The sequence below is a fragment of the Myxocyprinus asiaticus genome, chromosome 20 (assembly GCF_019703515.2).
Source record: "Myxocyprinus asiaticus isolate MX2 ecotype Aquarium Trade chromosome 20, UBuf_Myxa_2, whole genome shotgun sequence".
NCBI classification, from domain to species: domain Eukaryota; kingdom Metazoa; phylum Chordata; class Actinopteri; order Cypriniformes; family Catostomidae; genus Myxocyprinus; species Myxocyprinus asiaticus.
In genome coordinates, this window is record NC_059363.1 from 45,191,298 (window position 1) to 45,203,434 (window position 12,137).

Genomic DNA, 12,137 nt, shown 5'->3' on the forward strand with positions numbered 1-12,137 from the left:
TAAAGAGCATCCTGACTGGCTGCATCACTGCCTGGTACGGCAATAGCACCACCCACAACCGGAAAGCCCTGCAAAGGGTGGTGCGAACTGGCAGACACATAATCGGAGGTGAGCTTCCCTCCCTCCAGGACATATATACCAAGCGGTGTGTGAAAAAAGCTTGGAGGATCATCAGAGACTCCAGCCACCGAAGCCATGGGCTGCTCTCACTGCTACCATCAGGCAGGCGGTATCGCAGCATCAGGACCCACACCAGCTGACTTGCTTCTTCCCCCAAGCAATGAGACTTTTGAACTCTTGATCACTCACGATCAATATCCATCAGCACTGCACTTTATTAATCTTATTATCTCACATTTGACTGTCATAAATTATATTCTCTCTTAACAACACACTGGCAACTGACTATCAACCGACAGCCTGAATGTCAATAGAATCAGAATCAGAATGAGCTTTATTGCCAAGTATGCTTACACATACAAGGAATTTGTCTTGGTGACAGGAGCTTCCAGAACACAATACAAAAACAGCAACAAGCTGTTTAATTAGAATAATTAAAATTGAATAAAAAATAGATAAATATTGAAAAGAAAAAAGTATATATAGAATACACAATAGACAATATATATATATATATACATTATATGTATATATATACACACACACATACATACACATACACATACATGTACACGCACACATATACATACATATATATATATATACATACATACAGTACATACATACATACACACATACACATACGTAGTGCAAATCTAAATACAAATCGGTTATGTACAGTGCAAGGGAATGTAATGGCAGAAGAGGTAGGATGTGTTGGATAATATAAAGAGATTAAGCTGTGTATTGCACATTAATTATTGCTCAAAGGGGCAGTTTTAAATGTTCATGAGATGGATAGCCTCATAGGGGGAAAAAACTGTTCCTGTGCCTGAAGGTTCTGGTGCTCAGAGCTCTGAAGCATCGGCCAGAAGGCAACAGTTCAAAAAGGTAGTGGGCAGGGTGAGTGGGGTCCAGAGTGATTTTACCAGCCAATACAGTACAATACAACCTACTGTATATTTTATATATACTATATATACAATTTTTATTGTATAATGTGTATTCTATATTGTGTGTATGTGTATTCTATATTATGTGTATTGTATACTGTACATTGTATATTATTATTTATATATTGTGTTGTGTGTAATTATGTGTATATTAGATATGTAAATTGTGATGTGTAAATCTGTTTATTGTAAATTGGTATAGGTCTCATCACTGTCATGACTGCTATGTTGCTCAGAACTGCACCCAAGACTTTCACCCACTATTGCACTTGTGTATATGGTTGAGTGACCATAAAGTGATTTGATTTGATTTGATAATACAGTATATCAATTTCCTGGAGGTACACGCTCGACTCTACTGCACATCCTAGCACAGAAACTGATTGTGTGGAGCAGTGCATGCGTATAATTCACTACACGCAACGCATGTCTTTGGCATAATAAACACGGGAGCGGCTTTACTAATGGAGAATTCACCTGCAAACGGTGTGGGAGAGATACGGGCAAGCTGCTATATCTCTTTGCAACATCCGAAAATGCTCACACATTGTCATCTGAGCCAGTGTCAAAACCGAAACCGCGCAAGAGAGATGATAGAGACTGAACGGCAGCCAGAGGCAATAATAGTTTTGAGATTTTAAACTTCAGCAAATTAAACTTCAGCATTCAATTTGTTTTTCATCTTTATGTATAGCGCTACTTTAGTTACTTTAAAGTGTTACAATATTGCATTATTGGTATGGTTTAGCCTCTTTGCGTTGGCCTGTGCGGTTGTTTGCATTTGTCACACTGCGTTAGTGTTTGTGTCATTCTACAAGTACAGAGCCAAAACACTAGTTGGCAGTAGTTGAGCATGTTGCCGGTGTCGACTACAGGAGCAAAACGAAAGCGAAATAAGATGTTTTTTGCTGCTTTGTTGCCTCTCTTAATTCTAGCCTTGGCCCTTTTGTCTACCCATAGTAAAGCGGTCATGAAGAACCTGGGTGTATTATTTGACAGTGCTCTTAAATTTGATAAGCAACTAAACTCTGTTGTCAAATCCAACTTATTCCATCTAAGACTTTTGGCTAAAGTCAAGCCTTTTCTGTGTTGAAGTGATTTTGAGAAGGTCATTCATGCCTTCATTTCATCCAGGCTTGATTACTGCAACTCGCTATATATAGGAGTCAGTCAATCGTCCATGTCTTGATTACAAGTGGTACAAAATGTGGCAGCAGTACTTTTGACAGGTTCACGTATGCGAGACCATATTACCCCTATATTAGCCTCTCTTCGTTGGCTCCCGGTGCGTTACAGAATTGATTTTAAGCTTTTGATGTTTGTTTTTAAATCGCTGCATGGTCTGGTGCCTACATATCTCACAGACATGTTAGAACAACATACCCCCACCAGGTGTCTTAGGTCCTCTGATCAGCTGCTCTTAACCATACCTAGGTCTAGACTGAAGCTTAGGGGTGACCGTGCTTTTGCGGTAGCTGCACCTAAGCTTTGGAATGGTTTACCCCTGCATGTTAGAGCAGCTTCAACATTATCTATTTTTAAAATTAGTCTAAAAACCTATCTTTTCTCATTGGCTTTTAATCAAAATTAAATAATTAATTAATGGAGGACTGTTGTTGCTGATTGTTTTAACTGTTTTATTTTAATTATGTTTAATGTTTATTACTATTGTATTGTACTATTTTATCTTATATACAGTAAATAAACACTTTTAGCTGTGTCTTGCTAATATGGTAGATTTCACAAAGAAGAGGTAGAGAGGAAAATCCTTTCTGTGTTATTTCTTAAGAGAAAGCCATTTGAGAATGGGTTTAAGTGGGCCAAAATACAGGCAGCAAGCCAGATTCCTCAGCAGATGTATAATCATCCTCTGATGTGTATAATTATATCTTACATGTCAAAAAACAGAAGTGTCCAAAACGGTAGCGAGTAGTGACAAGATACATTTAAAGTTTTTGTTTTTTTCTTTTTCTTTAAAGTTGTCATGATCCTTCTCTGTCTGCCCTTCTGTCTTTGTCAGATTTTCGTCTGTGTGAGTTTGTTTTATGTATGAGCACATGGCTTAGGCTAATGTTTACGTTTGGCATGTGCTCTCCCAACTCCGCCCTCTCATTCCCTCTGGCCTCACCCCTATAGTCCTCAGTATGTTGATTGTCTTCACCTGTTTTCTCTTGCGCCTTGTCTGTATATATTGTGCTTCCTTTCCTCTTGTGTTTGTTGTATTGTTTCATTCCCATGTCTGTTGACCTGTGTTCGTATGGTTCTCCTCTGTCTGCTGGCTTGTCATCTTGTTTATCAGTTATCAGTCTGTTATCGTGTTTAGTTCTTTTGGTGTTCTTACCAGTTTTCTCTCTCATGAGAGTTTTGTGTTTGTTTTCCTTTTGTTTAATAAAATCATTTATTTTACTCCTTCATGCATTTGGGTCCTTCTTCCTGCTTGCGTACCATGACAAAAGTGTTCATGTTATGAGGATTCAAATTTTCCCTGATCTTTTGAGATAAGAGGTCATTGTGTTACGAAGATATACTGTACCTTTCACATCACATAGATGAATGCATCAGCACACGTCTATCCATGTTTACACATCAATGACATCTATTGGGTGTTCGCTCACTCGGCCCACCCCAGATAGACAAAGATCATTCCTAAACATCAGAAGTAATGATAAGAGTAAAATGTGGTAAAGTTGGTCAAACCTTGCTGTTCCTGGCTGCTTGTATAAGTTGAATCAATAATGAAAGTGAAAGCTTTATCATATTTAAAATTGTATACCTTCGTGAACCATTGCGCACTGGGAATCTGCCATAATTAGAAAAAAAAAATCTAATAAATAACTACTTGCTTGACTAATACAAAATGGGTGTCGTTTTGAAGTTTAGAAGCTGGACTTAACAATACATAGGCAATATAATGAACTCTTAACAATTGCTTTTTAATTTACTGACAAATTAGAAGAGCTCCGTTTTCATAACTTTCGAAATATGATTAACTGTATATCATACTGCCAAATACATAGTCAAAACATCATATAGATCAGAAAGGTCATGAGTAGAATACAACAAATATTGTTTTACTCACATCCGTTACAAAAAATCTAGAAGTGAACCTACAGCAAACCTTTGGCGACAATGAAGAGTTTGTCAACCCTTACAAAAATCGGAAAAATCGTTCGTGCCAAATTTGCCGCAAACTTGCTTCAAATTAGTCACTGATCATTTTCACATTCAGCTTTTCGGCAAGCTTGCAGCAAATTGTCCATTGTTGCCAAAGGTTTGCTGCAGATTCACCACTACCGGTTAAGAGCTGCAAACTTCTGGCATACATCTGCAGCGAATCACAAGCTCATTTGCATGTGAAAATAATGAGTGGCAAATTTGTGGCAAGTTTGCAGCTAGTTTGCCAGAACTCTAGATTTTTGTAAGGGATTACCAACTACTGAATTGAGTAAAAGCCAAAAGTGTTTATAAGTTGTAAACAGATGTCTTTTGTCGCATTTTCGCTTGTAACTTCACGAAACATTAACAGAATATAAAAACAGTAGATGCTCTCGATTAAAAAGTGCCCAAAACATTGCAACACTACCTCAGGTATTCTTTGTATCATCCTGGGGGATGGCCTCTTAACAAAGTGGCAGTGTTGCCCAACAAGTAGCTTGCTGTCAAGTAGTAGCTACCTACTGGTGTTGGGTTCGAGTCCACCTTAGTCGAGGCCAAGTTAAGTCCGAGTCTTTAAACAATCAAGTCAGAATGGAGTCTGAGTCCAAAAGGGGCCGAGACTGAGTTGAGTTTGAATTCATCTGTTCTCGAATCTGAATGAAAATTGTAACAGTAAACTCAGCATCAGTATTTTAAGATTATTTTATCCTTCACAACTAAGAAAAAAATGTGTCAATATAAATGTAACAGTCACCTCTGTTGCATTTCATATCTATATATTTTATGATTAGTATCCTGCTGAACAAACTTCAAAGTGGTTTCAGAATAAACGCATATGTTTTAGGTGTATGAAGACAAAACTGTCCTTCAATGCATCTTTCAATTTAGTTTAATTTTATCTAAAATGACCCCTATCTAAAGAAATAATAGTCTATACAGAGTTTCTATTCTGAGTCTCTATCTGCCGACTGGTTTGGGAAAATACATACAAATGAGTCAACACAGTAGTAATTAGCACTCACTGAGAAATTACATTTCACGATTTGACTGCAACTACCACATCCAAAAACACTGTCTGAAAAAGCCCACTGCTAAAATTAGGGCCATTTAACATGGACATGACAGTATTGTCTAGTTAATTCGCGGTAAACAGCACAATGTGAGGCAGTTCTGCGTGCTGCTTGTGCATCTAAAAAACTGATGCGTCTGTCTCGCAGCCTATTTGATGTCTATGGAAGACAGATTCCACAACGTAATAAAAAATAAGAGGTCATTCTGACTTTATCTCACAATTGTGACTTTATTTCTGGCAATTTCAACTTCATAACTCACAATTACGTGATATAAACTCGCAATTGCAAGAAATAATTTTCAGAAGGTCCCTTACGTATGACAGGCAATTAAAACGCATGGAGCATTCGCTGGCTTTATTCAGTACCTACAACAAATGTTGACTGTTTTAAGTCAAATGTTTTATGCCCATATAGTATGGTTATATACTCTTTAACATAACTGTGCTAATGATAGACTCTGTATTTGTAAGATTGTCACAGCAAGAGAATGCCACATCAAGAGAATGTGCCAATGTGTGAATGAGTGTGCTCAGGCTGAAGACAAAACAATGAAGTGTAGAACCCCCAAAAAAGTGCAGTTTTATTTACAGTGCAATAAATCCTAAAAACATGAATCTAAAGTAAAACTTGACTTGAAAATACCGTTACAAACAACAATACAATGTTATACCTACAATACTTGACAAAGGACTACAGCAAACATGAGGGCTTAAATACAAGGACATGGGCAAACACATGACAATGACAACCAATAACAAGACTAAACTAAACAAGACTACAAAGACATGAACCAATGAAAAGATAAGACTAATAACAAGTTAACAAGACAATAAACCAATGAGAACAAGACACATGAATGCGAGGGAAACAGGATATCACATGACTAGACAAGGAAGTGAACTAATTTAAAAATAAAAGACCTGAAAACATGAACATGAATCTAAACATGAAACAAGAACACCGAAACACGTTACACACAATGACAAGAAATGCCACTGCAAATGCAAAAATAAAGTCGAAAATACGTGATATAAACTTGCAATTGCAAGTAAATTTTTTTCTCACAATTGCAACTTAATATCTCACAATTGCGAATTTATATCGGGTAATTGCAAATTTATTTCACATAATTGTGAGTTATAAAGTCGAAATTGCCAGAAATAAAGTCACAATTGTGAGATAAAAAGTCAGAATTACCTCTTTCATTTTTGTATTACCTGGCGGAATCCGTCTTCTATAGATGTCTTTTCATGTAGAGTATAAATAGTGTTTTAAAACTCTTTTGGTTAGAAAGACTCTTTACCTGCAGTCCATCGTTCACAAGCTGCACACGGGTTGAACTTAATAAAGACCTTTTTTTTTGTCACTGGCAAATGACAGGACACATTTGCAGGTTTGGTTTCCATTGATTATAGATAAATATCCACTGCAACCAGTGTTATCTTTGTTTTCTGTATTTTATAGTATTCCATTAGCATGTTAGTGAATGAGAAACCTCTCCAAATGTTTCAGTCCGTGCATGAGCTTTCAGAGTCATTAAAATTGAATCATGAATCGATTCAGATGGTTTTGCTATCACGTATGACCAATTCAGTGTAAAGAACTGACTTAAAAGAGTGATTCTGATTTGTAAATCTGACATCCTTGGTTTGGATTCAAAACCGGTGACAGTAAACACCAGATACACAGCTTGATGTAGTGTCATAGCTTTTGTCAGCTTTACACCCCTACGAAATCAATAAAATAGCTTCACTACTGTAACATACTTAGCTTCAAAACAAGCAAAGCTACCACCTTGCCACTGAGAAATGTAGTTAAACAAGGAGCTTTGCTACAAATGTCACCCATCTCTGCAAAGCGGACAAATCACAGCTGTCGGTCTGCATTGATGTGACTCCTGGTTAAATGTTTGGAGAGGTGCACCTCAGGCTAGTGCGCAGGTTTAACGCAGAATTATAAATCAGCCTTTAGTATATACAAGGTTCCTGTTCATTTTTATTTACAGTAGCTAATAGGTGGTGTAAATTGGGTGTTTCATCACGATGCGATCTTACAACAATTCTCTTGGCCTGCGATTCGATATTTGCAGAAACTTCAAAGTCTGCCACGATACAATTTCGATTTGATTCGATTCAGGGCCCTGCGATCAATATTCCGATATTATGTGCCTATTTTACATGATCAATTAAAAAAAATTTGCCCTCAAATGCAACCAAAATATAATTTTAATATTTTATTGAGCTCTCTGAAAAGTGCAAATTTAGTATCCACATTGGTGTAACGTCTGTGTAAGATCAGTGATGGCTAATTACACTTTGTTTAAAAAAAACCCTTTTAGCCTTTTGACATTTGCATATAAATTACTGACCTGGCCTCCGCGTTTACATTTATATGGGTGCTAAATTGCAGATGGTCTTTATCATTATCAAAAGGATGCTAAAACAGGTCGCCTCTGGAGTGTCTCCATCAAGCTTCAAACACATTCCACAGAAAGGGGGGGGTGACCCCCCGTGCTGGGCACCAGAGCAGTCTGTCTGTCTCCAGTAATTCCAATACACGTCACACACACACCTAAAGACATTTTCTCTATTTAGGCCATAGTAAGCAGTTATAAATGTATCTGCTATATGCATGTGTTGTATGTATATTCCCCTATTAAATTAACTTAGTTAAAACCCTTTACTTGTATTAGTTAGACGTTAAACGCCTATATTCAAGTGTATGAGTGTATCTCTGCATTAATATCGTCTGGAGGTTACCTTCTTGGTATCAAAATGATCTCTTTATTTCTCACACAATAATGTACACCATGTGATCGTGAAATGCATCGAACAATTCTTACTATGTTTTGAATTAAAAGCTGCACTAGCGGTCCAGATCAGCAATAAAATGCGAATGGGCCATAAACGGAGACAAAGGATGTCTCTCCCGCTCAAAATGCATGCCTCTGATTGGCCACTCCACCCACAAAATGGGTGCGGCAATGAACAATTAAAACTCCAGAACGCAGACTAATCATTGCTCAAAACTCTTCTTCTTGAGACCAACACACTCCAAAACTCTCCTCTTGAGTTTAACCTTCTGGCAGTGTTTACCTTCAAGTAACTTTGTGGATTTCCTGTGGACTTCTTCAACTCACTCCTAAAGAAATCGTCGAGAACCTCGTCTACCGCATCAAGACTCTTATTCAGCAACAAACCAATGCAAGTAACCATTTACACTGATTAGATGCGCGTTTAAGTTTGAACCCCTTTTAAGGTGAATTGTGCCTCTGATGATTCTCATTTAGGTTGTGGTTAATTGATGTGAAATACTGCCATTCTTTGCTCTTCTCTCTCCTTTCCTTACTTTCCTTCATTCTATATATGTATGTTTTGCTTAGTTTGTTTGTATGTTAGTTATAGTTTCATTTATTAAATCCCTTATATTCACAATTGATTGTCTCTGTGTTCCGCTCACAATTCAAAGTCACTGAATGTTGCTCCTTTCTACATGCTAAACTACTGCTAGCACTTTATAAGTAGGAAGGCTATTGTTCCTTGGCCAGGAAAGTAATCTTCCAAGAGTTGATAAATAATTATATTGTCTGCTCGGTGGACGGACAGATCAAGTAATTGTAATATCGATTCTGCTACAGTTAATTCTAAGATCTAATCTAGATATTTATTATTAATTATAACCAGTTATAATTAATTATAAATAATTCCCTTTTTAAGCTAATTTGCTACATTGGGACATTCACAACAAAATAAGGTACTTCAGATGTTGAAAAAAATTATACAGATAATAATATAAAAATTGATTACCGCTTATTTTTCAGTTTAATCCAATTCAAAATACTTACTTACCCATGACTTGTTTCCAACAATCCGTGCTATTTTTTTGGCTACAACTTCCACAGTTGTAATGAAAAATTCTGTTACAGTTAACTGGGATAAATTTTAGTAAGGGTGTTGATGTGTAGATGTGTGAAGTCATATAACTGATGCTGGCGCTGAGCAGGTGTTTCTTTTTCCCTCATTAGTGCTGTTCAGAATGTTGTCGATGTCAAGACATTTCACATGATGGTTGAACTGCTCCATGGTACTTTTAAATAGCAAATTCTCATGTAAAATTGCGCAGTGATATCGATGGAAGCCCAAATTAATCGTACATGTGAGCCGCTGTGCATTTGTAATGAGTGCCTAGTTGACGTGCTCACATGGATCCTGACAATGGAGCTGACATTTCGTGGGAAGCCCGGTTGACGCGTGCGCATGGATAGCAGAGCACAATTTGGCTTCAAAGACCCTGTGCACATCCTTGTCCCACATGAAAAGCATATTTAGTGCTCATAAAGTCAAATGAATGTAATAAGGTTGCTTCATCGCTTGAGAGTCTTAAAATAAAGGTACATCTTGAGTCACTTGACGCAAGATGGTGGAGTAGTCATATTTCTGCCGAGCTGCGGTGGAGCTCTTTGATTTGAACTTTTTCAGACTGAGTAGTCTTCCTTAATCGGGGAAAATTTGGGCGTGGTGGACGCAAGATATGACAGAAAATACTGAATCTAAATTACATGCTCAGAAGACGAGAACAATCTAAATTATCGACTCCCGTACATACACCTAAAATGGTGGATGTATCGTTAACGGCTGGTGAAATGGATGCGCTAGTTAAGTGTATTACTTCGGAAGTCCTCGCAGGAGTAGACAAAGTGCTTGAAAACAAATCCACTGATGGAGAAGCTTTCTGTCATGACGGCGCATGTCGTGGAGGTGGAAAACCGCGTTGCCGGAGCTGAGTCACGTATATCCATGATGGAGGACACAGTTGCCAGAGATAATGCTGATTTGGTCAAGATGAAGGTGACCCTTGAGGCTGCTTTTGACAAAATAGATGACTTGGAAAATAGAAGCAGGAGGTGAAGAAGGAAGACTATTTTGACTTTTATAGTATTTTGCCTTAAGTCTGATTAAGTATGTTTTGAATACCCGTAAAGGGCTAACTGTTATGGTGGGGCCTACCGTTATTGCCGGCTTTTTTAACATCCATGACTGCACGACTTGTATTTGTGTTACTTGTATGTCTTCTAATTTTTGAACCGGCTATCTGCTGTACTTACCGGTCCTGTGAGGTTTCTATTGAACATGGGGCTGTTTACCCATGGATCTCTTATACGTAACTAACCAGCGTCAGGCTCCGTCTTTTGATTTACAAAATTGTTTTTGTTTTGAAGAGTGTAAATAGTTTTAATTTCTTGTTCGGCATGCAGGGAAATTCATTTTTGTATTATTTTTATATGTATTCACTTATGAGTTTCTATTTTTTATTTAACACAACTTTCTTCTACCCCTTCGAATCTGATGGTGTTATTGTTCTCTACTCATCACAATATAATACTGGCTAATCCAAGGGTACTTTACATACAGGATAATACACGTGCTGTTAACTTCTTATAAGGCTGCTATGTCTATAAATAATCTGAAATTGAAACTTTGCAGCTGGAATGTAAGGGGGGTTCAAAATCCGATTAAAAGAAAAAAGAACAAGTACACATTGCTTTTCTGCAGGAGACGCACATGACCGCAAGTGAACACGCAAAGCTGAAACGTGACTGGGTTGGGCAAGTATTTTGTTCATCGTTTAATAGTAAGAGTAGGGGAGTGGCCATTCTCGTTCACAAACATTTCCCTCTTTCAAATGTTAGTGTCCAGGCTGACAGTTCAGGACGGTATGTGTTGCTTAAAGGGGGGTTGAATGGAGAATCTATCACCTTAATGAATGTATATATACCCCCGGTGCCGGTGCTCTCAGGCTCAGGTTATTTCCACTATTAAAGACAATGTTGGGAATTTATGTCATGATAGTGAAGCAATCAATAGAGTCTTTAGGGCATTCTATAAGAAACTCTACACCTCCCAACTGGAGTCAGATCCGGGTGAATTATTAGATAAGTTCTTTGCCAATTTGTCTGTTCCGACACTGTCTGATGAGCAAAGGCAGGTTCTTAATAGGCCAATCGATATCAGCAAAATTCTTAACTGCTTAAGGGGACTGGCTAGTGGGAAAGCACCTGGGCCAGATGGCTTCATGGTGGAATTTTTCAAAAAATTTAAAGACTGTTTTGTTGCCTCTATGCATGATATGATACAGTACTCCTATGATTCTGGTAATCTGCCTAGTTCTTTGTTGGAAGCTAATATCTGTGTCCTCTTAAAGAAGGGCAAACCCCCTGAGGAGTGTGGCTCTTACTGTCCTATTTCTTTGCTTAATGTAGATTTTAAAATACTAGCGGAAATTCTAGCCACTCATCTTGAGTTGGTGCTTCCCACTACCATAAACATAGATCAGACGGGCTTTGTTAAGAGGAGATTCTCATCCCATAATATCAGACGGTTACTTAATATTATTAATCATTCAGGTCTTTGCGCAAAAGGCGGTATAGTCATTTCGTTAGATGCCGAGAAGGCATTCGATAGGATTGAGTGGGCGTATTTATTTTCGGTGTTAGATAGATTTAATTTGGGGAGTACTTTTGTCAATTGGGTCAAGATTTTATATACACTCCCGACTTCTAGTATAATTACAAATGGTGTCCGATTGCCTAAATGTATCTTCTCCCGAGGCACTAGATAAGGGTGCCCGCTGTCACCATTATTTATTTGTACTGGCTATTGAGCCATTAGCGATTGCTATCAGAGAAGATTCTAGCATTAAGGGGATTTCCTTAGCGAAAAAGGTCCATAAAATCTCACTCTACGCAGATAACAATAATAATAATAATAATACCTTTTATTTATAATGCACTTTTCTTACACTCAAAGCACTACAAGATTGAATAAACACATAACAT